Below are 25880 nucleotides of genomic sequence, written 5' to 3' on the forward strand. Positions count from 1 at the left end.
ATCGGCCGGTATGATATTATCAGAGTATGTACTTTTACGAAACATGCTGAACGCAATGTGACTATCTACTATAGTGAGGGTAAGATCTAAATAAAGATCTATTACAGGATTCAGTTTCAAGTGTAAAATTAATCTTATCATGGAGCTCGTTAAATGTTAGGAAAACGTTGTTTATATCGCTTTGGTTACCGTCAATAATAAGAAGTATATCTTCTACGTATCTTGCGTAAAATGTTATATTATCCATGATGTCTACGTTGCTGGCGAAAAAACCACATTATGAATCATTCAGAAAAATTTCAGACAGAATGCATGGCAGCGGGCTTCCCATTGATAGTCCACACGGTTGGGAATATATTTTTCCGTTAAATATGAAATAATTATGTTTTAACACAATACGCAGAAGATTCATTAACTCATCTATTTCACTGTACGACATTTTATGTTGATGGAAGTTACCTTCTAAAATCTGGAGTGTTTGTTCCACCGGAACATTGGTGTATAGACTTTTTATATCGGAAGAAACTAACTTGGAGTTTTCAGAACACGTTACGCGTTCCAACCGATTGGCTAACTCCGTAGAATTTTTAACAGCTTAATTCTTTGCAAACACAAAATTGTCTTTTATTTTCTGGTCCAGAAATCTAGCTAACTTGTGGCAGGCACTCCTGGTGCTATCTACGATCAGGCGGATCGGATGATTACATTTGTGAATCTTAAACTGACATCTCATCTTAGGCGGTCAGGGATTAATATTGATAAGCCACTTTTTGCGGAACTCGCCTATTAACTTTTTAGTGTTCTGAAGCCCTACCCTTATTTCTTTCTGTAACGCGGTAGTGGGATCAGTATCAACGATCCCATTTTCATCGAAGAACACTTCTGTTTTATTTATATATTCCGTTTTAGTTGAAATAACTATCGAATTCCCTTTATCGGCTTTCGTAACTATGGCATCGTTCTGTATTAACTTCTGACTGATACTTATTATGGTCTTATGTGTGTTACTATCCTTATGATTGTTATTTATATTATTTTCTAAAATTTCACAACTCATAGGCTATGTGTGTTTGCGTATTTCTGGCTGTTTTCGACCCCTCTAGGCCGACTTTAAGATCCACTATTAAATTTTTCATGATTTTTATTTCTGTAATCCTAGATTCAACATTATATTTAAGCCCTTTGGTTAATAGTGCACTTTCAGAAGGTGAAAAAATAATATTTGTTTTATTAATGACCCGTTCATAAAATTTTTTTGGTTCAGTTGTCTACATTAATCTTCTTTTAGTAATAAGATAAAAAACTTAATCTTGATAATATTCTTCATTCAGTGCGTGTCAACAATAAGAAGTATATATCTACACTCCTGGAAATGGAAAATAGAACACATTGACACCGGTGTGTCAGACCCACCATACTTGCTCCGGACACTGCGAGAGGGCTGTACAAGCAATGATCACACGCACGGCACAGCGGACACACCAGGAACCGCGGTGTTGGCTGTCGAATGGCGCTAGCTGCGCAGCATTTGTGCACCGCCGCCGTCAGTGTCAGCCAGTTTGCCGTGGCATACGGAGCTCCATCGCAGTCTTTAACACTGGTAGCATGCCGCGACAGCGTGGACGTGAACCGTATGTGCAGTTGACGGACTTTGAGCGAGGGCGTATAGTGGGCATGCGGGAGGCCGGGTGGACGTACCGCCGAATTGCTCAACACGTGGGGCGTGAGGTCGCCACAGTACATCGATGTTGTCGCCAGTGGTCGGCGGAAGGTGCACGTGCCCGTCGACCTGGGACCGGACCGCAGCGACGCACGGATGCACGCCAAGACCGTAGGATCCTACGCAGTGCCGTAGGGGACCGCACCGCCACTTCCCAGCAAATTAGGGACACTGTTGCTCCTGGGGTATCGGCGAGGACCATTCGCAACCGTCTCCATGAAGCTGGGCTACGGTCCCGCACACCGTTAGGCCGTCTTCCGCTCACGCCCCAACATCGTGCAGCCCGCCTCCAGTGGTGTCGCGACAGGCGTGAATGGAGGGACGAATGGAGACGTGTCGTCTTCAGCGATGAGAGTCGCTTCTGCCTTGGTGCCAATGATGGTCGTATGCGTGTTTGGCGCCGTGCAGGTGAGCGCCACAATCAGGACTGCATACGACCGAGGCACACAGGGCCAACACCCGGCATCATGGTGTGGGGAGCGATCTCCTACACTGGCCGTACACCACTGGTGATCGTCGAGGGGACACTGAATAGTGCACGGTACATCCAAACCGTCATCGAACCCATCGTTCTACCATTCCTAGACCGGCAAGGGAACTTGCTGTTCCAACAGGACAATGCACGTCCGCATGTATCCCGTGCCACCCAACGTGCTCTAGAATGTGTAAGTCAACTACCCTGGCCAGCAAGATCTCCGGATCTGTCCCCCACTGAGCATGTTTGGGACTGGATGAAGCGTCGTCTCACGCGGTCTGCACGTCCAGCACGAACGCTGGTCCAACTGAGGCGCCAGGTGGAAATGGCATAGCAAGCCGTTCCACAGGACTACATCCAGCATCTCTACGATCGTCTCCATGGGAGAATAGCAGCCTGCATTGCTGCGAAAGGTGGATATACACTGTACTAGTGCCGACATTGTGCATGCTCTGTTGCCTGTGGTTCTGTCAGTGTGATCATGTGATGTATCTGACCCCAGGAATGTGTCAATAAAGTTTCCCCATCCTGGGACAATGAATTCACGGTGTTCTTATTTCAATTTCCAGGAGTGTACATCTACCGCAGCATTCGTTGTGCAAGGACCGATATATTCTAATAGTGTAAGTCGCGGTAGTGTTTTCGAACTTATATAAACCCATGCACAGTTTGTTACATGTTAGTCATAATCTGGTGCAAAGGCTTTGTGTTTAAGATTTTCAGCCTTTCTGTAAGTTATTTCTTTCAAGATATAACTACGTTGGTCTTTTATCTTTGACAGTCATGGTCTCAGTTAGACATGCGCAATGTTCCCCGCCATGCTGATTTGCAGCGCGTTATCTAGTCCTACTTAGTTTCACGTGAGCTCCCGAGGCCCACCGAACGGCGTCCATGGAGACGAGGCGCACGCCAGAGCTTAAGTCTTGGTGTTGACTTAGTACTTCAGTACCGCATTTTTAAAATGTGACTACGCCTATTCAGGCAATTTTAGTTTCATTTCTAGACCATGAGCTCTTAGACAAATCATAGATTCAGGTATATCTTCTGAAGAATGCTCAATTATTTGGGCTGAAACCTAGGAAAAGGTTGGTTTCATTACCGCAATCGAGGCTGATTGTTTCTTATATATTAGATTATCACGATTGCTGACTGTCCTGCAATGTTGAAAATACAAAAACTGAAAAAAAAGACAAAAGCAATGAGGAGTAGCAGAATTGAAGTTTACGTTAAACTCATCTTCAACACCGAGGACCACGGAGTGAAAGTATTCTGCTATCTTCCAGCAAAATTACGCTTCACTAACGAAGCAAGGAGGACGCAAGAAGGAGACTAGCACAAGTAAAAAGGGCATTCATCGCTGAAATAAGTCTGCTAGCATTAAACATAGGACTTACTTTTAAAGAGAAATTTCTGAGCATCGACTTTTTGAGCATATCATCAGAAGGCAGTGAATACTTGCCTCCGTAGTTGCAGTTGCTAATGCAAGCTTGTGTGGAGATAAGCCTGTTCGAATGCTGGTGTTACTCGCAGATAGAATATTCACTGAAGGTACCGGGGTGGAAAGGTAGTTGAGACAGTTCGTGGCATTAAGTTCCTGAAGACCAGATTTTGTTCTGTTGTCCTGGATTGAATTACGAACCTTTCCACAGTGTCCTATGAGCAGAGAGAATGCGGGCACTGTTGATGGCGATATGTTCATCGAAGAGGGATGTTAAGCACGACGCCCCGTTGGTGCCATTGGAGAAGAGAAAACTGTGGCTCGACATCACCATAGATCGTTGTAGAACACCAACATTCTTCAAATACGCAAGCTACCTAACTTTCACATGTCTGCAAACTCCTCCCGAACAGGCCATGAAGGCCCAACGGTGCCTACGGTCCGACCGGCCGCCGTGTCATCCTCAGACCATAGGCGTCACTGGATGCGGATGTGGTGGGACATGTGGTCAACATACCGCTCTTCCGACCGTAAGCCAGTTTCCGAGATCGAAGCCGCTACTTCTCAATCAAATAGCTCCTCAGTTTGCCTCACAAGGGCTGAGTGCACCCCGCTTGCCAACAGCGCTTGGCAGACCGGATGGTCACCCATCCAAGTGCTAGCCCAGCCCGACAGCGCTTAACTTCGGTGATCTGACGGGAACCGGTATTACTACTGCGGCAAGGCCGTTGGCAACATGTCTGCAAATGAGGGGCCAATATGGGCGGAGGAAGAATTCCTTTTCCAAGTGGCTGAATCCAAACTGTAGGATATCGCAGCCAAAAATCAGGTTTGATTCCTTGGGAATAATTGTGCCCCAAGAGCGTTGTGTAATACAAGATAGAAGGTCAGCCATTGTCGTCTTTAGTTTATTGCAGATCGAGATTTCAGCTAACTGAGTTTGATTGCTGTTTTCACTTGCCAAAGTTATGTTGTAATATGAGGGCATTTTTTTTTTTTTTTTTTTTCAACCTCCGATCGTCCATCTAAGCCAGTAATAGGTAGGGAGGGGCCGGACCTGCGCATCATGCAATTGCGCAGCTCCCCCACCACAACCTCTGCCGTTTTCAGCTGCAGTGTGTCAGTCGCAGCCGGGCTACGTCCGTGTAAACATGGCCGCTATGCTCGATGTTCCCGCCAAATGTGAGTTACGAAGTGTAATCCGTTTTCTGGCAGCAGAAGGATGTAGTGCTGCGGAAATCCATCGCAGAATGAGCAACGCGTATGGTAACACCGTTATGAGTGATGGTAGTGTTCGGGAATCGTGTCGAAAATTTAAAGAAGAACGAACAGACGTCCATGATGAAGATGGACAAGGTCGCAAGTCTGTCGCCACTGTAGGCCTCGTTGAGCGTGTTGATCAGTTGATCAGGCGGTGAGATGCAAACGAAGGTTTACAATTAGCGAACTGTCTGATGAATTTCCAGACATTTCCAAGTCTGCTTTGTACACAATTGTGACTCAAGACCTAGGCTATCGGAAATTGTGTGCACGTTGGATCCCAAAAATGCTGAGTACCGACCACAAAACGCAAAGGATGACGTGAGCATTATCGTTTCTCACACGTTATGCCAATGAGGGAAACGTTTTTTTGAAGTTGATTGTTACTGGCTATGAAACGTGGCTCCTCTATGACAATCCTGAAACAAAGGAACAATCAAAGCAGTGGATGCACGCAGCTTCCCCAAGCAAGCCAAAAAAGTTTAAACATTCGCTGACGAAAAGAAAAACAATGGCCACTGTGTTTTGGGACCATAAAGGAGTGCTGCTGGTGGACTTTATGGAGCAAGCTATGACGATAACCAAGGAAGTTTATTGTGAAACTTTACATCGTCTCTGCAGAGCCATTCAAAACGAACACAGAGGAATGCTTTCGTCTGGCGTTGTTTTGATCCATGACAACATCCGACCACAGAGTGCCAATATGACAAAAGACCTCCTCAAAAAGTTTAAATGGGAAGTTTTTGAACATCCACCGTACAGCCTGGACCTAGCACCAAGTGATTATCACCTGTTCCGAGAACTGAAGTCATGGTTAGGTGGGCAGCAGTTCGCTACTAAGGAAGAACTAGGACGCCGTCAAGACTTACCTGTCCTCACTGGCAGCAACATTCTTCGAGGAAGGCACCCAAAAACTTTGGTCACGATATGACAAGTGCCTCAATCGTTTTGGCGATTATGTAGAAAAATAAGTTAAGACTTTACTGTACTTTTGGTAATAAAATTAATTTTTTCTGTACATTTTTCTTTTATTTACAGCCAATTGGAGGTTGAAAAAAAAAAAAAAAAACAGCCCTCGTACATGCCGTGTTAACTACGCTGATTCCACGTGACTGCGTGTAACTCACTATGAAAGCTGCGCTGTTAGCTGAAATCTAGATCTACGATAAAATACAGATGATATTACGACAGACTGTGACCTTCTCTCTGTTCCAGCCAAAAATGCCGTACGACATTTACATTTCTTCACGTGAAGGGAAGTATGGATTTGTGAGGAAACTGAAGAATAAGAGAATCTAAGCGTCTGAGATGTGGTGCTATTAAAGGATGTTGAGAATTAAGTGAACGGATAAGAAATGAGGAGGTTGACAAACTGCCTATTGGCTTCTGTCTCGGCTTCTTCGGCCGACGTTCATCTAATGATTTTACTGACGTTTCACCAGCACTAGTGTCTGGCATTGTCAAAGCTTCACCCTCCATTGCCGGTGGTGAACTGGAGCCGAGCTCGCGGCCACAGACTATATGTACCTGGCGCGTCAACGCCCGAGGGCTTCTCCGCGGTCATAAGTACATATAGTCTGCGGCCGCGAGCTCGGCTCCAGTTCACCACCGGCAATGGAGGGTGAAGCTTTGAATATTCCAGCCACTCGTGCTGGCGAAACGCCAGTAAAATCATTAGATGAACGTCGGCCGAAGAACCCGAGACAGAAGCCAATAGGCAGTTTGTCAACAAGTGGCCAGGAAAGCCTTAACAATTTTGTAATGAAGAGGTTCTTTACAGATTCGGCGAGGGAAGCAACATGTGGGAAACACTGACTAGAAGAAGAGAAAGGATGAGACGACACGTGTTAAGCCACCAAGGAATTGTAGTATATCTGCTGGGTACACAGTTCGGCGTAGTCAGCGCGTACACAACTTTCCCAATAGAGCGGCCCCGCTAAGCACAACAGCGCAGGCGCAGCGCTCGTCCGTCTCCGCACTACGAGATGGCGCTGTCTTAGAGATGGACCAAATTCTGCTTCCGCCGATCCGTGTATTAATATGTAACGCAGCCAATGAGATTGCTGCTAACGTAGAACCTTCTCTCCTCGCGGATCACACTCGCGCAGTGATACCTGAACGCTAGAGGTATTATAACGAGTGTACAGACCTCCGATTAGTCAGTCTGCATTAGTCTGTAGTCAAGTTTCAGTCTGCACCTAATAAGATTATCATATTCCTGTACATAGCCATGAAGATAAATGAATAGACATTTTGTCAAGTATCAGAGATATGTGAGAATACGATTAACGTACCAATTCCAAAGGAACTTCAGATTGTCAATTGTAAATAGCATCCAGAATCAAGTTAAGTAAGGTTTATGATTATTATTATCTTAATAAATGTGTGTGAAAATTAATCAAGTTCTGTTTAAAGTTGGTCACCGTCAATCTGCTATTGTAAGCGTGCAAGTGGCATTTCTGTCGTCTGACCTAACGGCAGAAGATAAACACGCCACGATAAGACCACGAGACATATTGCTGACACTCGCCTGCTTCATTAGAGCGACAAGTCAAACAATCTGATGGTGTGTGTACCGAAGGTCTTACAGTACGCACACCACAATATCAAGGATTGAGGACATAGGGTGCAAGTGCTACTCTGAAATGAAGAAGTTGGTGGACGAGAAGAAGTCGTGGCGAGGCGCATCAACGCAGTCTGGAAGCTGGTATAAGTTTTCTAGTTTCGTTCCGAAATAAAAAAAGAAGTATGTAACAGGAGTAATTCGGTGCCTGAGAGAAGTAGTGTGGTCGTAACTTGGAACGGAAGGAACAAAAAATGCAGCTTTCTCCCGACTGCTTGGTAATACGGCTACGGCGCGTGAGTTCCTGCCGCGCGCGGCCAGCGGCCTCGCTCCCACCCACCCTACCTCCCGCCCTCAGGAGCGGCGCTGCCCGAGGCGGCCTGAATAATTCAGCAGCCATCGCGGATTCCCGTTCCGGCTGCGCGCTCCACCCTTTCCAAATTAATACTCGATATTTTAGCAGAACCGACTGGCCCCGCCCCTCCTGCCGCACGGGCCGCAAGTTAAGTTATAAATTTTGTGGACCTCCCGCACAAAAATTGAAATATTTCTGGTTTTTTAGGGCCGGACCGCTGGGTGGCCTTCCGGAGTGCCATAAGTTTCCGCGAGCAGACGCGCCGCGCCCGGTGCTGTCGTGTTGTGTTGTGTGTGCGGCGCCGCCCCCACCAATTCCGGCGGGCAGCCTGCGGTCCATTAGCCGCCGCTGGCTAATTGCACGGGCGACATTAGCATGGGCCGCTAATAGGCTGACTGTAACTGCCGGGGACCATGTTTTATGTAGAACCGAATCGCCTCGTTAGCAGCAGGGAGGACACCGTCCCATCAGTAGACGCTAGCCCCGATCCGCACGAATGACTTATTATTGCGCGCTCGCTGCGTCATTTTCTCGCGTGTTTCAGCAGTGCATGTCAAGTAATGAAGCCGCGTACACGACGTCAGTGACTCTGCGAACTCGCCTCGAGTAAGCGACGAGGGAACATTGCGCTCGCTAGCCATTGCTATCCTGAGTGAAAGTGAATAGTTATTACATGACATGCTGAATGGAATGGACAATCTAATGAGTACAGAACATGGACTGAGAGTAAATCGAAGAAAGACGGAAGTCATGAGAAGCAGCAGAAATGAGAACAGCGAGAAACTTAACCCTTCAATGCATAGTGTAGCTGATCAGCTACAGGCTTAATTTCTTCGATGTATCCTGTACTGAGCAACATTTTGTAACAAATTCGTTAGGTAGTAAGCTGCTAGTAGTTGTTCATAGGGATCGTAAATGGCAGGATGAACTAAACCAGTTCGACAATCAGCTGTGTGGATGTACTGCCGCGCGAGTGTTTTGGCGGAAAGTAGAGACTTTTTTGGTGTTTGTGCACTGATTTGTGGGTTTGAAAATTACTTTTTTATTTTGAAAACGTAAATAGAGATGGTGTAGACAGTTAATTCGAGTGTCTTTGCGATAGATTTGAAATTAGGTCTGTTTTTGTGTTTATAGCGATTGTCAACAATAATGCTTTGTTAATTCAATTAAAAATTTTTCAATATTTTTTTTTCGTAATGTAGGCACTATAAACTAAACGTGGTAATGTTTACAGTTTGAAATAAAAAATCATGCACTTAAAGGTTAACATCAAGATTGATGGTCACGAAGCAGCTGATGTTAAGGAGCTCTGCTACCTAAGCAGTAACCTAACCAATGACAGACGGAGCAAGGAAAGAAATGAAAAACATATTAGCACAGGCAAAAAAAAAAAGGTCATTCTTGGCCAAGAGAAGTCTACTAGTATCAAACATAGGTATTAATCGAGGAAGAAATTTCTGAGAATGTAAATTTCGAGCACAGCATTGTACGGTAGTGAAACATGGACTGTGGAAAAACCGGAACAGAAGAGCATCGAAGGGTTTGAGATGTGGTACTGCAGGCGAATACTGAAAATTTGGTGGACTGATAAGCGGTAAGGAATGACGAGGTTCTGCGCAGAATCGGAGAGGAAATGAATATGTGGAAAACACTGACAAGGAGAAGGGTCAGGATGATAGGACAACTGTTAAGACATCAGGGAATGACTTACATCGTATTAGAGGGAGCTGTAGAGGGCAAAAACTGTAGAGGAAGACAGAGATTAGAATACTTGAGGACGTAGGTTACAAGGTGCTACTCTTGACTCTGAGATGACTAGGTTGGCACAGGAGAGGAATTCGTGGAGGGCCGCATCACTGGGTGATCAGAATATCGATGACCAAGAAAAAAAAAAAAAGAAAAGAAAACGAAGCCATTGCTGCATCACAGCGATCTCGCCGGTCACAGCCAAACACCAGCCGTCATAGATGAACGGCGCAATACGCACGTGCTGGCAACCCTAGCAACAGCTGCCATCAGCCCGTCTTGGATGCACCCAGTTTGGACGTGGAACTGCTCATTGAAGACGTGAAAAAAAATTGAAATATGGGGAATATCTCGTAGGGAGTGTCACAATAGGATTAACAAGAGATCAGCATTGTTTCTTGTGGATGTAAAGCTTTGTCAGGGTTTCTGAAACTGAATCAGGAGAGAAAGGATATATACGTAAACACAACTGTTTAAAAATTCAAATGGTTCAAATGGCTCTGAGCACTATGGGACTTAACATCTATGGTCATCAGTCCCCTAGAACTTAGAACTACTTAAACCTAACTAACCTAAGGACATCACACAACACCCAGCCATCACGATGCAGAGAAAATCCCTGACCCCGCCGGGAATCGAACCTGGGAACCCGGGCATAGGAAGCGAGAACGCTACCGCACGAGCACGAGCTGCGGGCAAACACAACTCTGAAGCTATTCTGTGTTTGCGTTCTAGAGGTGGCGTTCTTGCTCGAATGTGGGCATTTAACACTTGAAATGGGGCTAAGCAGCGAATACTTTGCTCGCTGACGAGACCCCTTTCACCGGAATAATAAAAGCTTCAGTTAAGAGCAGTTTAAAATAAATTCTGTTACCTGAGCTGGTTCATTGTAATCAATGCCTTATTGTATTGCAGGCACAAAATATGTTATTGCACTTGTTTCAATAATTTGAGAACAAACTGATTCACCGAAATCATTTTATCTACTCTTAAGTGAACATCCTTCTTTGGTTATGAGACGTTATAGTACAGATGGCATAGTACGCTTTTCAAATTCTCTGGTATTTTTCAACCACGTCCCATCTGTAAATTTCGCAATGTGCTAGACTTCCCAAAAATATTCACAAACATTCCTACTTTACGCAGTGTTGTGTGGCCGATTCTGTATTGAGAAAGCAGATGAGAGTGCAGTCACTACCCAGATCTACATGTCGGAAAAGATGAACAGTTGACGTTAAAGCTGTTGCAATACTGTTACTTCGTCAAAAGAGTGTACCGTCTTTCGAAAATAAAAAAACTTAACATTCACCTTATCTTAAATCTACAGGTCGACAGTTATCGAGTTATATGAAAAACAACGTAATTACTTACAAACTACGGCGTGCACACACTTTATTCAACATGTAAACGTCACTACAGATATTCGGTTTTTGGTTATGACATGTTCGATATGCCTTCCATCATTGGCAATGACGTGGCTCAGACGAATAGCGAAATTCTGCATGACCCTCTGAAGTACCGGAACATCAATGCTGTCGATGACTTCATTAATAGCTGTTTTCAGCTCAGCAATGGTTTTAGAGTTGTTGCTGTAGACCTCGTCTTTAATACAGTCCCACGAAAAGGAGTCGCAGGTCTTCAGATCCGCAGAATATGGCGTCCAATCGAGGCCCATCCTAGTGGCCTCTAGGTACCCCAGACTCAGAATGCGGTCCCAAAAGGGCTCCTTCAGGACATCAAACACTCTCTTGCTTCGATGGGCTCGAGCTCCGTTTTGCATGAACCACGTCTTGTCGAAATCAGGATCACTATTGATAATGGGATGAAATCATCTTCCAAACTTTCGCGTACCGTTCGGTAGTCGCCGTGGCACCAAGGAATATCGCACCAATTATTCCGTGACTGGTCATTCCACACCACACAGTCTCCTATTGAGGGCGAAGAGACTTCTCGATCGCGAAATGCAGATTCTTAGTCCTGCAAGTGCGCCAGTTTCGCTTATTGACGAACCCATCCAAACGAAAGTTTGTTGTCGAAAACAAAACACGCGCGCATGCGCGTACTAATTCCCACCACGCCCCGCGGCCAACTGTGCAGTTTGACTGTCGTAACGCCAAACGTTCAGAAGTTATGACAATTTTACTTCATATTGTTCACTAATTGTCACCCTGTATAGACAGAGTCACTAACGCTTCTTTCAGCACCCGTGAACTGATCACTGTTTCAGTCCGTAATCTTCTGATGCGTTTCTTAAAGTATTCATAAACGAAATAAACTAATACTGCTAGCTTTCGTCTCCCTAGGTGCACGCTGCGTGGCATCCAAACTAGTGTTGATGTGTGATTAACGCAGCGATGCCGCTTTGTGTGCACTGAAACGATTTCTGACACCGCGAACTCGTCGCGAGCACTTGCGGATGTTACTCGCTCATGCGCATCGAGCTTTATGGCCTGTGTCACATGAGGCGATTTTTGTTTCTAGTACATGAACAGCAGGAAGTAATCGCTTCATGTGACAACGAACTCGTGCTATTGACTCAGCTAGCAGCCACTAAAAACTAGCGGCGACTGGAATTGCGCATGTTCAGTTCTAATTACACCGTACAGCGGTCATGTGACCTAGTCGCCGCTACGCAGCACTGTTGTGGCCGCCTCGTCTGACAGCTCAATAGCTAGTCGCTCTCTTGTTGTCAGAACTGCCGTTGAGCTTATTCGGTTTGTTCGTTGAACTTGTCTTGTTCTTGTTGCTTTGTTATCACGATGGAGAGTCAGGAAAGAAGTTCGTGCACGTCTTCAGGCAACGACGTGTTGAAATTTTTGTATTTTTATTGGGACACAATTAACAGTAATTTTATGAAGAGAAATGTGCGAAAAAATACACTCATGTACAGAAAAGAAACAGAACACCTTGAACGACTAGAGATAGGACTTTCGTATTCACGGGACTTGTACTTTAGTATGTTTGCAGAAATGGTTAGCATTTGAACCATGTCGACTCACGGGTTCAAGATGAACATCGTTATCGCAACGCACCACCACCTACCGGTAAAATGTGCCTACGGCTCTCGTTGTCGCTATAAACCGAAGGTAATGGATCAGTGTGATTCGAGCAGACGTGCACGATGCCTCACAGACGTGTGCGCGAACTGTATCGTCAGATCAGACAGTTTGAAAGAGGTCGCATTACTGGAAGGAGAGAATGTGATGCAGCCATCCGGGAAATTGCTGCTCCTGTGCGACAAAGTGTTTTGCCAGTGCAACGCGTGCAAGCACACTGGTTCGCGGAAGGCCGTAGAACATGACGAGGTGGGTCAGGTCGCACCCCCGAGAAGATCGACACCTCATCCAATAGCATTGCAGGACAGATCTGCGTCCTCCTCGGTTCTCGCGCAACAGTGGAACAGTGTGACACATCGTACAATATCAGGGGGTTTATTACAGCATGAGTTCACCCACTTCTCCACCTGCCTTTCACGAATATACAGAAACATGCTAGACAGCAGTTGGATATGGAACGACGTCACTGGGGACAGCAACGGCATCAGTGTTTTCGGACGGATCCAGATTCCGTTTGTTTGAAAATGATGGTGGCATTTCGGTTCGCTGCAGACAGGGGGAGCCGGCCGGGTGGCCGTGCGGCTCTAGACGCTACAGTCTAGAACCGCGTGACCGCTACGGTCGCAGGTTCGAATCCTGCCTCGGGCGTGGATGTGTGTGATGTCCTTAGGTTATTTAGGTTTAAGTAGTTCTAAGTTCTAGGGGATTGATGACCTTAGAAGTTAAGTCCCATAGCGCTCAGAGCCATTTGAACCAGCCAGACAGGGGGAGCGGCATCATAGTGACTGCATTCGCAAAAGACACACAGCACTAACTCTTATGGTGTGGGATGTTATTGGGTACAACCTCAAATCACAGTTGGTACGTGTCCAGGACATTGTGACCAGTGTCACCTACGTTAATGACATCCTGCGACCCGTAGCCAAATCCTTTATGCACAACACTTCAGATGCCATTTTTCAGAAAGACAATGCACTACCACGTGATCCTTCGTGGTGTCACAGGATGTCAGCCTTTTGCCCTTGCCGCCAGATCAGCAGACTTGTCGCCAATGAAAATGTGTGACCCAGTCCAACCACAACAGATGAACTTTGGAATCAGGTGAATGTAGCATGGATGGCTGTACCACTGGAAGCTATTCCCACCTTACACGCGCCGATGCCATCACGCATGGAACAAGTTATCAGGGCCAATGGCGGACCCTCTGCGTGCTAGAGAACAGGACACATACTGAACCGAGGTGACTGAAATGCTAATCATTTCTGCAGAACATCCTAGTGTACATATCCTGTAAATTTCAACGTCTCATCTATAGTCATTCAAAGTGTATTTTTTCTGAACTTGAGTGTAATTGTAGAGGTCTACTGGTATTGTAATGCACATAGCCTCTGAGAAACATCTGAGAAAAAAATGAAGAACATTAACAACGCATACGGAAATAAATTAAGGAAAGTGAAGAAATCCTTGAAAAGTGGCATGGGAGCTGAAAACGTGTACAATCCCAACATAATTTGGTTCAACGAAGCGGATTCTTTTTTGCTGTGGTTAATCCAGCTCAAATTTAGTAAGTTACGCATTTTACAAATAATTATACATTGCAGTCCCACAAACCGAAGATAATTGTCGGTTCAATGTGCATTAACGAATCTGTGTTGCCCCTCTGGAATCAGTCAACTAAATATGCGGCGTCGGTACTTTATAAATCTGGAGTGGTATCATTGTTTTATTCGCGTATTGTTCCTTACAAGACAATGTTTGTATGTCGTTTAATATAAATTAACAATGCTGTTAACAGTTTTGCACCAAATTCGGTTGCCACGGCACAGAGGACGTAGTTGTGAAAGCCCTAGCGTAACTTTGCCTCACTGATTTTCCATCATTGGAATACTGGTTAGATAAATATCCCAAGACTATCCGAGTAATTGATGGAAATTGATTTACCACCTCCCGCCTCCATTGTCTTGCGTTATTTTGGCTTGTATTTAAATCCTTTTCATCAACGTATCTGCTTGCGAAATATTCTCTCGCAGCCGTCTTGCGCAGCCAGTTGTGCTGGGCACATGCAGCCTTTACGTGCGATTCTGTCGTCTCAACTTTCAGATCAGTTGGTCTTCGAAGGACACGAAACTGTGAACCAGTATTCCGGAACCATTGTCTCGGACTCGTCGTGCTTCTGACAAGCGGAAATCAAAAACTTGTTCTTCCTGTGAAAGTTGCCTATGTCCGTATGGCTTCAGTAAGTTTGTTCGAAGAGCGTCATCTCCCACACAAAGTCCATCTCCAGGCCAATTGAGTAAATTCTTCTCAAGTGTAATATTCAGTTCAGACATTGGGAATATGTTACTGTGGGAAGCTCTTCCATCACTTCCCGCATCTATGCCTATATCTGAAGCAGTACTCAGCACCGACCACTGCAAACAGCACAATGTTGTAAAAAGGCTTTGTAATTATAAAACGTTTAAGTACTGTTCTGAGACGCGTTATGGCAAAATGCTTTCCATCTAAAGCACCACAGCAACTAGGAAAGTTCCATTTCGTTTCAGATTACCTTTGGATGATTTGCTAGTCTTCAACTTTGTCGGAAACGTGAAAAGACTTAACCGTAGGCTGTCATACGTTCAAACTGTGTATTAAGACATTGTGAACTATCTCCATACTTACAGTGTGCATGCAGACGATTTAGAACAATGCATCAGTAAAGCGTCAAAAGGTGAAGCTAAAGGGACATCTATAAATTTGAGAGAAATACACTCTGAATTCCGTGCTACAAGAAATCTTTATTTGCTAAATACTGTACGGGTTGAAGATAAAGAACGAACCAGTTTGTTTTTTTGTTGTAGCAGTCTGTACATGACTGTTTTGAATAGAAATATCTATATTACCTCAAACTGGTTTTTTTAGCTTTCATAATAATATTACTGCTACCAGTATTTTCACAGCAATATCTAGAACACCGCAGCAAAACCAAAGTGTCTGAATCACCTCGTCACCACAGTCAACGTCTTCAGTCATCGTTAAACTGAATGATAGATGAAAACTTTTCAGGTGTGTATATAGTCTGTAGCTTACTTGATGACATATGTTTTCTGTAAAAACCATTCCACGCCAAAACTTGATGTAGCCGGTATCATGGCGGGGTGGGTGAAGCATCAGGACTTCGTTGTGACTGATCCCGCGATGATGCGGAAGAAGAGCGGAAGAAGAAGAATAGGATACTCCTTCCCGATAATATATGAGCGACAACTGCGGAAATACAAATGTTCTCACGTCACTGCAATCTCACCCGGATGGAGTCCCCTTTGAGCATATATCTGTATTGCAAAAGAGACTGCAGAGCGTCAATGATGTAACATACACGACATTCAGTCGAAGCAGTCAAATCCCTCCTCCAGCAAAAGTTAAGCAGAACACGGCGTTCATATTTCACCATGTTGCTGTGGAAAAGCAGGATCATATTCTACGATATTTCTGTTTTGGTCGTCTTATGGGCGTTGACGTAATTTATTTAAGTCAAACATATTCCAGAATCCTGAAACGGTGTGGCATAATGCAAATCGCATTACAGCATATAAACAAGGCAATATGAATTTAAAATCCATTTACCAGACGCTTATACGAACCGACTTGTCATTCAATGATTTTGTATTGCACAGTACAATCGAACCAAACTTAACACAATAAAAATGAGACAAATCGTTATTCATGATAATGGAAACATCGATACGGTATTCTATTATATTAAAATGTTTCATCCACGTAAACAGAAATTTAATGAAGGTGATTTGATGCTTTTGAGGAGACATATCTCCCAAACTCGTCTAGTGAGACGATCTCAGTTTCCAAAGTGCAGAGAACAAATCCCAGAACTTTCATCTTAAAGGAAATCAGTGGCATTGAAATTTCAGAATGCTCTTACACAGAGGAAATGCAGAAGAGCTCAGAACCAAACGTGTTTCTCATGAGGTGTGTCATAAAACGTTGAGAGAATAGAGCACTAATTAGATCGCTTGGCTTTCCTGCATCACAACACAGCTGGATTGACGCTGACGGTTTGCTAAGCAATGGGGTGCCCAGAGCACAGACAGCACAGTAGCATAAAATGCACGATAGAAGACACATTCTTGGAGGTGCTGGTATTCTCGACAAATTTCCATTCGAATTGCACATTTCGGGGAGTAACTACTGCGGACCTTTGCTTGTGCTGACAAGGGGATTAACCTGCTTGACAAGACGTGTTTGGAACACAACACTGCAAAAAGATCTCCCAGGACGTCACGCTGCGGATCGAATTTTAGCTGATAAGGCCACGGCAATACGGGCGAGAAAGGATACTGGTGAACGGCAGAGCAATGCACCATCTGTAGTTGATAAAACCATGCATGACAAAATTAAGTTGGGCTTGGGCGTGAATTTCAAACAAGTTATGAATGCCGCACCTTATGCACTGAAGGAGAAGAATAAAACGAAGAAGAGGAAGAAGTCAGCGCAAAGTCGCTTAAAAAACTGTATCCTGACAGCAATGTATGCTGCTAAAAGCGCTGTGAAGCATAAAGGACCGGTTAATGCACCCACGGTTCTGCCGATACCCAAGACATCAGACGGAATTATCCCCTTCCCCATTTCTGCCCTCGCAGTTCTCTCAGCGACGGCTGGTGGTGCTACGGCTATTGCCAGAACAGTCACGAACTAACGGGACTCCCAGGATCAGCAAGAGGAAGCACGAAGTATAACAGCATCATGGAAGCAGTGGCCATCGGAAGAGGATTATACATGAAGCCATACAAGAAAGGACTAGATTTCTTCATAAATAAAAATGCAAAATCCCGTTAGCTACCGTACCAGACATACAGCTTACAAACACACATCTGCTCAAGTCAGTTAGGAAAAACTAGATAGACCCCTCACAAATACAGATCTGCTCATGTTTGTTAGAAAAAAATTCAGCTTTCCAAGATTCCGTGGTGTGTTTATGCAGGATACATTACCGAAGACTGGGGAATGTGAAATTGTGAATTTAGGTGTTTCTGGGGGAAAAACGTTTACTATTTCGACTCACTAGGAGACTTGCAGCCATCAGAAGAGTTACAATCTTACTTCACCAACAGAAGACATATATTCTGTAATTTTCATCACTATCAATACTTTAATACTTACTTGTGTGGGCATCTGTGCATCATGTTGGCAGTCCTGACCCAGACGGCAGATGCTGGAACAACTTGGTTCAAATGGCTCTAAGCACTATGGGACTTATTAACATTTGAGATCATCGGTCGCCTAAACTTAGAACTACTTAAACCTAACTAACCTGAGGACCTCACACACATCCATGCCCGAGGCAGGATTCGAACCTGCGACTGTAGCGGTCGCGCGGCGTCAGACCGAAGCGCCTAGAACCGCTCGACCACAAGATGCTGGAACATCAGCTTGTAAAGATAAGTGGTTAGTTTTGTAATAGCTGTTAATTAAGTTGATAGTACGCCTTAAATAAGTTAATTAACGACTGCTTTAACTTAACTGTTGAAGATTTCACTTTTCAAAAATTATTTTTTTGAGGAAACTAAACATTTCGTAAGTGCCTGCTTTCTCTTTTTCCAGGCGTAGATAACACAAATTTGAGACGTGTGCTTACGTATTAAGAGCAGAACTTAACTTGTTTTCTTTCCACATACATAAAGTAGAGCCTTATCTACACAAGTAATTAAATGTTTAAAGTTCTATCTTTTATTTCTTTTTAAAACACAAAGAAGTCGCTATCGCGCTTACGCGATTTTACGTCTAATTTTTCGACTGTACAAGTTTAGCATATTAACATAAATTCAAATGCCTTATATTTCTATATTAATAGAACATACATACATTAGTGTACTACGTAACTTTAGTGTCTCCTGGGACCTGTAGATAATAGAACATTGTTGTTGTTTTTATCTAAATTTCATAAAGTGCTTGAGCTGCCAGTGAAAAGTTAGTTCTGGAGTTTTATGCAGCTGTTGTGACAGATTCTTTCATAGTAGGGAATGTAGTGGCATGGGAATTGGGGAAGTAAATGAGACTCTTCCACGGCACTGCAAAGTACATTCAAGGAACAAGAAAATAGTTGAACAGGGAGGGAAGATTAGAGCCTTAAGGCTGAACTGTGTAGTGCCAGGGAAAACTGATGAGGTTAAGGAAGGAGAGGGGTGAAGTGGGAAGTCGTAACAAAGAACAGGGGTCACAGAAAGACAACAGTGTCTGATAGTTTCATCATTAGCAGAAAAAAATAGATTTGCCTTTCTACCTCAGATAAGTAAGGATGAGGCTCACGTAGACACAGGTGTAGCGAATACCCAACAGACTTCCATTAGGCAACCACTTGTTTCAAGCAAAGTAGAAATCAGGAGGAAAGTTCTGTTGCTAGGAAGTATATATGGGAGAGCTGTGGGCCAGATTTTGCACGAAAAATTAGGTAACAGGTAACGGGTTACAAATATTTTCAATCCAGTGCATGTCTTAGCCAAGTGGTAGAGGATGTAGGATCCTTGTGCAAGGGCTTTACAAAACAGGATCATGTTGTATAGTGAGTGGAACAGGAAACGCTATTGACAGGGATCAGAGATCAGAGCTATAATGTTGAGAGTAACATGGTAAAATCAGCTTCTGCAACAAATCAGACAAATGTTGGGTTGGTACTTGCTGTCATGCGGTAATATCAGCCACAGTTGATCAGCTCTGTAAGGAGGGTCAATATGGAGTTGGATCGGCTGCTTCAGGTGGATACTGGGTCAGACATGGGTTTGATTCCTGCTGACACTATTGGTAGGTATGAAATCAGTAAGCATGGCCTGTACCTCAATAGGAAAGCGAAGAGCTGGTAGCAAAATCATTAAGGGGGGAGCACTTCTTTTTTTAGGCTAAGGTCATTGCCCAGTGATACAACATTGACAGGAATCAAGCATAATGAGAAGCTCAGAGAGGCAGGTACTAAAGATGTTAACCACAAGACTCTTGTAAACTGAAAAATAATGTCTATATATTGCATCAGAATATCAGGAGATTATAAAACAAAGTACTGTAGATGAACTCCCTGTTTGTCTGGACGATTTAGAAACAGAGAATACTTCAGATGTATTACGCATGTCTGAACATCATATAATGACAGATATGGAAAAGGTAAATGTTAATGGGTATAAGCTTTCAGCACATGTAAATAGAGACAATATGGAAAAAAAGGAGGAGTTGCCATATATGTTAAAAGTTATCACAGTGTGAAAAATTTAGAAACTAAAAAAATTTGTCTGGAGCAGCATAAAGAAACATGTGCCTGCGAGCTTAAACTATAAATGGTAATGTTATAATTGTAACTGTGTATAGGTCACCATTGGGAAATATTCAGGTATTTGTGAAAAAGTTGGATTCCTTGTTGTGGTTGGTTGGTTGGTTTAAAGAGAGGGGAAGGGACGAAACTGCTAGGTCATCGGTCACTCCTTGTTGCGCTTCTGTCAGAGAGGGAAGGAAATTATTATTTGTGGAGATAAAAATGTAGGTTTTCTGAAAGAGTCTAACAAGAAAAATGACCTTGAAGTATTATTCTGTTCTTTCAATTTGACATCACTTATTGATTTTCCTACTTGAGTAGTACAAGAGAGCAGCACACTAATAGATAATATTTTGACAGGCCAAGATAAATTTAATCGAACAAAAATTTATCCTGTTAATAACCGTCTTTTCTATCATGATGCTCAGCTAGTTGCAGTATATGACATAGCTCCATACAGTAATACAAAACAATTCTCTAAAATGGTGCATTCAATTAACGATTGCAAATTTTAGGGAAAGCTTGCAGCAGTTATACTGGGATGAGGTGTACTGGAAACATGATGTTCATTAAAAATAACTTATTTTATTTCATGATACATTTCTGAGCATTTTTGAAAATAGTTTCTCTAAGAAAACAGTGAATATAGCTTGTAATCAGAAAAGATAATGTATCTAATAGCAAGAAAGAGTAATGACCCAGAAAGAGTCAATTATTATAAAAACTACTACGCCGTATTAAGGAAAGCTATTAAAACGCCCAGAAGAATCTTTATTATGTCTCAGAGTAGCATCTTTGATAGTAAAATTAAAACAATTTGGAATATTATTTAAAGTGTGAAGTTATTCAAAAGAATACTAAAAGAAATCAGCTAAATTTCGATTACGTGGGAAGATACTCAAATATGATGGCTATAAATTCAACTAAATACTTAGGGATTACAATTACAAATAACCTAAATTGGAATGAACACACACAAAATGTTGCGGGTAGAGCAAACTAAAGACTGCATTCATTGGTAGAACACTTAGAAGGTGCAACAGGTCTACTAAAGAGACTGCTTACAGTAAGCTTGTCTGTCCTGTTCTGGGGTATTGCTGTTCGGTATGGAATCCGCATCAGATGGGACTGACGGATGACATCAAAAAAGTTCAAAGAAGGGCAGCTCCTTTTGTATTATCGCCAAAGAGGGGAGATAGTGCCCCAGACATGATACGTGAATTGGAGTGGCAATCATTAAAATAAAGGCGTTTTTCGTTCCAACGTGATCTTCATGAAATTTCAATCACCAGTTTTCTCCTCCGATTGAGAAAACATTCTGTTGGCACCCACCTACACAGAGATAAATGATCATCACGGTATAATAAGAGAAATCAGGGCTCACACAGAAAAAATTAAGTGCTCGTTTATCCCGCGCGCCGTTCGAGAGTGGAACAGTAGAGTGACAGCTTGAAGATGGTTCGTTCAACCCTCTGCCAGGCACTTTATTGTGAATAGCAGAGCAATCACGTAGATGTAGATATAGAAAGGGAAATAGGACAACCAAGAATACTGGAAGGTTGCACTACCATCAAACTGAATGAAAAGTTTATTAACAAAAAGTCGGAGTTTGAAAACATTTTTAATGATCATTTTTATGTGTTGTGGGGAAAGTAGGATCCAGGTGTCCAGCACAAATGGCATAGCTATATGTGTGGAAGAGGCAAGACATACGCAGTTTGAGAAAATTGAAATTCTACGCACGTCTCCTTATGAAGTTAGGGAAATAATGAACTCACTCAAAAGTAAAAGTGTGTGTGGAATTGATAGCATCTCCAGCAAAGTACTAAAACAGATAAGTGAGATACTCAGTCACATATGTAACACCTCACTAAAACAGTGCATTTTTCCTGATATACTGAAATACGCTATTGTTAAATCATTGCAAAAAAAGGGAATAAGTCTGATGCAAAAAGCTACCACCCAGTCTCGCTTTTGTCAACTTCGTTCAAAATCCTTGAAAAAGTAATGTATTCAAGAGTGGCTTGTAAACGTAAAGCACTAAAAAAATGAAAAATATGTTTTCAGAAAGAGTTTTCAACCGAAAATGCTATATACTTTCACTGGTCAAATATTAAATGTCCTGAATAACCAAAGAATCACTAATTGAGATAGATTTTGACTGTGTAAACTATGGAAGTCTATTAGAAAAGCTTAAGTACTGTGGTACGAGTCGAACAGTGAACAAATGGTTCAGTTCATATTTTAACTAGAAAAGTACAGAAGGTTGAAATACATGGCTCACGTAATGCCCAAAAATCAGCAGATTCCTCAAACTGGGGAGGTATCAACAATGGTGTCTCACAAAGTTCAATCTTGGGTCCTTTAGTGTTCTTAACATAATTGATGAATGCCACTCCATATTCATGTAGATGTGAAGCTAGTTATTTTTGCTGCTGATACAAGTACAGTAATCATACCCAAAAACAAGAATTAGCTGAGGAAATTATGCACAATATCTTTCAGAAAAAAGCAAATGGACTCTCATTAAGATTTGGTAAAGCGCAGTGTATACAGTTTTGTGCAGTAAATGGCACAACACCATTAATAAATACAGAGGTTGAACAGAAGTCTGTAGCTAAGGCGGAATATTACAAATGTTTGGGTGTGCACATTGATGACAGACTAAACTGGAAGAAACACTTCGATAATCTCCAGAGTGAGATTGTCACTCTGCAGCGGAGTGTGCGCTGATATGAAACTTCCAGGTAGATTAAATCTGTGTGCCGAAATGAGACTCGAACTCGGGACTTTTGCCTTTCGCGGGCAAGTGCTCTACCATCTGAGCTACCTAAACACGACTCACGCCCCCTCCTAACAGCTTTACTTCCGCCAATACCTCGTCTCCTGCTTTCCAAACTTCACAGAAGGTCCCCAGCGTGAGTCGTTCTTGGGTAGCTCAGATGGTAGAGCACTTGCCTGCGAAACGCTAAGGTCCCGAGTTCGAGTCTCGGTCCGGCACACAGTTTTAATCTGCCAGGAAGATTCGCCTCGATAATCTGTTGAAAGGTTTAAGTTCAGCTACTTGTGCTATTAGGGTTATTGGAAATTTTGGCAAAAACATGTAAGTAAACTAGCTTACTATGACCATTTTCATTCACTTCTACACTCCTGGAAATGGAAAAAAGAACACATTGACACTGGTGTGTCAGACCCACCATACTTGCTCCGGACACTGCGAGAGGGCTGTACAAGCAATGATCACACGCACGGCACAGCGGACACACCAGGAACCGCGGTGTTGGCCGTCGAATGGCGCTAGCTGCGCAGCGTTTGTGCACCGCCGCCGTCAGTGTCAGCCAGTTTGCCGTGGCATATGGAGCTCCATCGCAGTCTTTAACACTGGTAGCATGCCGCGACAGCGTGGACGTGAACCGTATGTGCAGTTGACGGACTTTGAGCGAGGGCGTATAGTGGGCATGCGGGAGGCCGGGTGGACGTACCGCCGAACTGCTCAACACATGGGGCGTGAGGTCTCCACAGTACATCGATGTTGTCGCCAGTGGTCGGCGGAAGGTGCACGTGCTCGTCGACTTGGGACCGGACCGCAGCGACGCACGGATGCACGCCAAGACCGTAGGATCCTACGCAGTGCCGTAGGGGACCGCACCGCCACTTCCCAGCAAATTAGGGACACTGTTGCTCCTGGGGTATCGGCGAGGACCATTCGCAACCGTCTCCACGAAGCTGGGCTACGGTCCCGCACACCGTTAGGCCGTCTTCCGCTCACGCCCCAACATCGTGCAGCCCGCCTCCAGTGGTGTCGCGACAGGCGTGAATGGAGGGACGAATGGAGACGTGTCGTCTTCAGCGATGAGAGTCGCTTCTGCCTTGGTGCCAATGATGGTTGTATGCGTGTTTGGCGCCGTGCAGGTGAGCGCCACAATCAGGACTGCATACGACCGAGGCACACAGGGCCAACACCCGGCATCATGGTGTGGGGAGCGATCTCCTACACTGGCCATACGCCACTGGTGATCGTCGAGGGGACACTGAATAGTGCACGGTACATCCAAACCGTCATCGAACCCATCGTTCTACCATTCCTAGGCCGGCAAGGGAACTTGCTGTTCCAACAGGACAATGCACGTCCGCATGTATCCCGTGCCACCCAACGTGCTCTAGAAGGTGTAAGTCAACTACCCTGGCCAGCAAGATCTCCGGATCTGTCCCCCATTGAGCATGTTTGGGACTGGATGAAGCGTCGTCTCACGCGGATTGCACGTCCAGCACGAACGCTGGTCCAACTGAGGCGCCAGGTGGAAATGGCATAGCAAGCCGTTCCACAGGACTACATCCAGCATCTCTACGATCGTCTCCATGGGAGAATAGCAGCCTGCATTGCTGCGAAAGGTGGATATACACTGTACTAGTGCCGACATTGTGCATGCTGTGTTGCCTGTGTCTATGTGCCTGTGGTTCTGTCAGTGTGATCATGTGATGTATCTGACCCCAGGAATGTGTCAATAAAGTTTCCCCTTCCTGGGACAATGAATTCACGGTGTTCTTATTTCAATTTCCAGGAGTGTATTATATGGCATGATACACACATCAAAAAATGTTTTGCACCACCCCAATTTGAAGAACTCCTGAAGATAGACGTTGACTGTGGATATTATATCACGGACACAATCCCTTTGACCGTATAGATTTGTCACTAAACCCGCCCTAAGGTGTAAACAACCATGCATGAGCATCGCTTATTAGACGGAGGGGAGGGGTCCGACAGCCGATCAGTTCCAGTCATTCCAATAGGAAGGAGGTAAACGGCTTGTGTAGTCTGTAGTTCAACCATGCCTAGACGGTCAAAACCGCGGTTCGATAGCGTCCGCATTGTTACTTTGCGCCAGGAAGGGCTCTCAACAAGGGAGTATCCAGGTGTCTCCGAGTGAACCGAAGCGATGTTGTTCAGTCATGGAGGAGATACAGAGAGATAGGAACTGTCGATGACATGCCTCGCTCAGGCCACCCAAGGGCTACTACTGCAGTGGATGACCGCTACCTACAGATTATGGCTCGGAGGAACCCTGACAGCAACGCCACCACGTTGAATAATGCTTTTCGTGCAGCCACAAGACGTAGTGTTACGACTCAAACCTTGCGCAGTAGGCTGCATGATGTGCAACTTCACTCCTCACGTCCATAGCGAGGTCCATGTTTGCAACCACGACTCATGCAGCGCGGTACATATGTGCCCAGCAACATGCCGAATGGACCGCTAAGGATTGGCATCACGTTCTCTTCACCGAGGAGTGTCGCATATGCCTTCAACCGTACGATCGACGGAGACGTGTTTGGAGGCAGCCCGGTCAGGCTGAACGCCTTAGACACACTGTATAGGGAGTGCAGCAAGGTGGAGGTTCCTTGTTGTATTGGGGTGGCATTATATGGGACCGACTACGCCGCTGGTGGTCAGGGAAGCGCCGTAACGGCCTCCGACCGATAGTGGAACCATACCGGTAGCTTATTGGCGAGGCATTCGTCTTCGTAGACGACGATTCGCGCCCCCATCGTGCACATCTTGTGAATGACTTCCTTCAGGATAACGACATCGCTCGGCTAAAGTGGTCAGCATGTTCTCCAGACATGATCCCTATCGAAGACGCCTGGGACAGATAGAAAAGGGCTGTTTATGGACGAAGTGACCCACCAACCACTCTGAGGGATCTACGTCGAATCGCTGTTGAACAGTGGGACAATCTGGACCAACAGTGCCTTGATGAACTTGTGGATAGTGTGCCACGCCGAATACAGGCATGCATCAATGCAAGAGGACGTGTTGCTGGGCATTAGAGGTACCGGTGTGTACAGCAGTCTAGACAACCACCTCTGAAGGTCTCGCTGTATGGCGGAACAACATGCAATATGTGGTTTTCATGAGGAACAAAAAGGGCGGAAATGATGTTTATGTTGATCTCTATTCCAATTTTCTGTACA

At 44.4% G+C, this 25880-nt stretch overlaps 1 pseudogene; it reads right to left on the reverse strand.

Moving 5' to 3' along the window:
* Positions 1-4248: 4248 nt before the first annotated feature.
* LOC124597494 lies at positions 4249-4366 on the reverse strand (annotated as a pseudogene).
* Between the last annotated feature and the right edge of the window lie 21514 nt (positions 4367-25880).

This window comes from Schistocerca americana, chromosome 2 (genome assembly GCF_021461395.2).
Source record: "Schistocerca americana isolate TAMUIC-IGC-003095 chromosome 2, iqSchAmer2.1, whole genome shotgun sequence".
Taxonomy (NCBI): domain Eukaryota; kingdom Metazoa; phylum Arthropoda; class Insecta; order Orthoptera; family Acrididae; genus Schistocerca; species Schistocerca americana.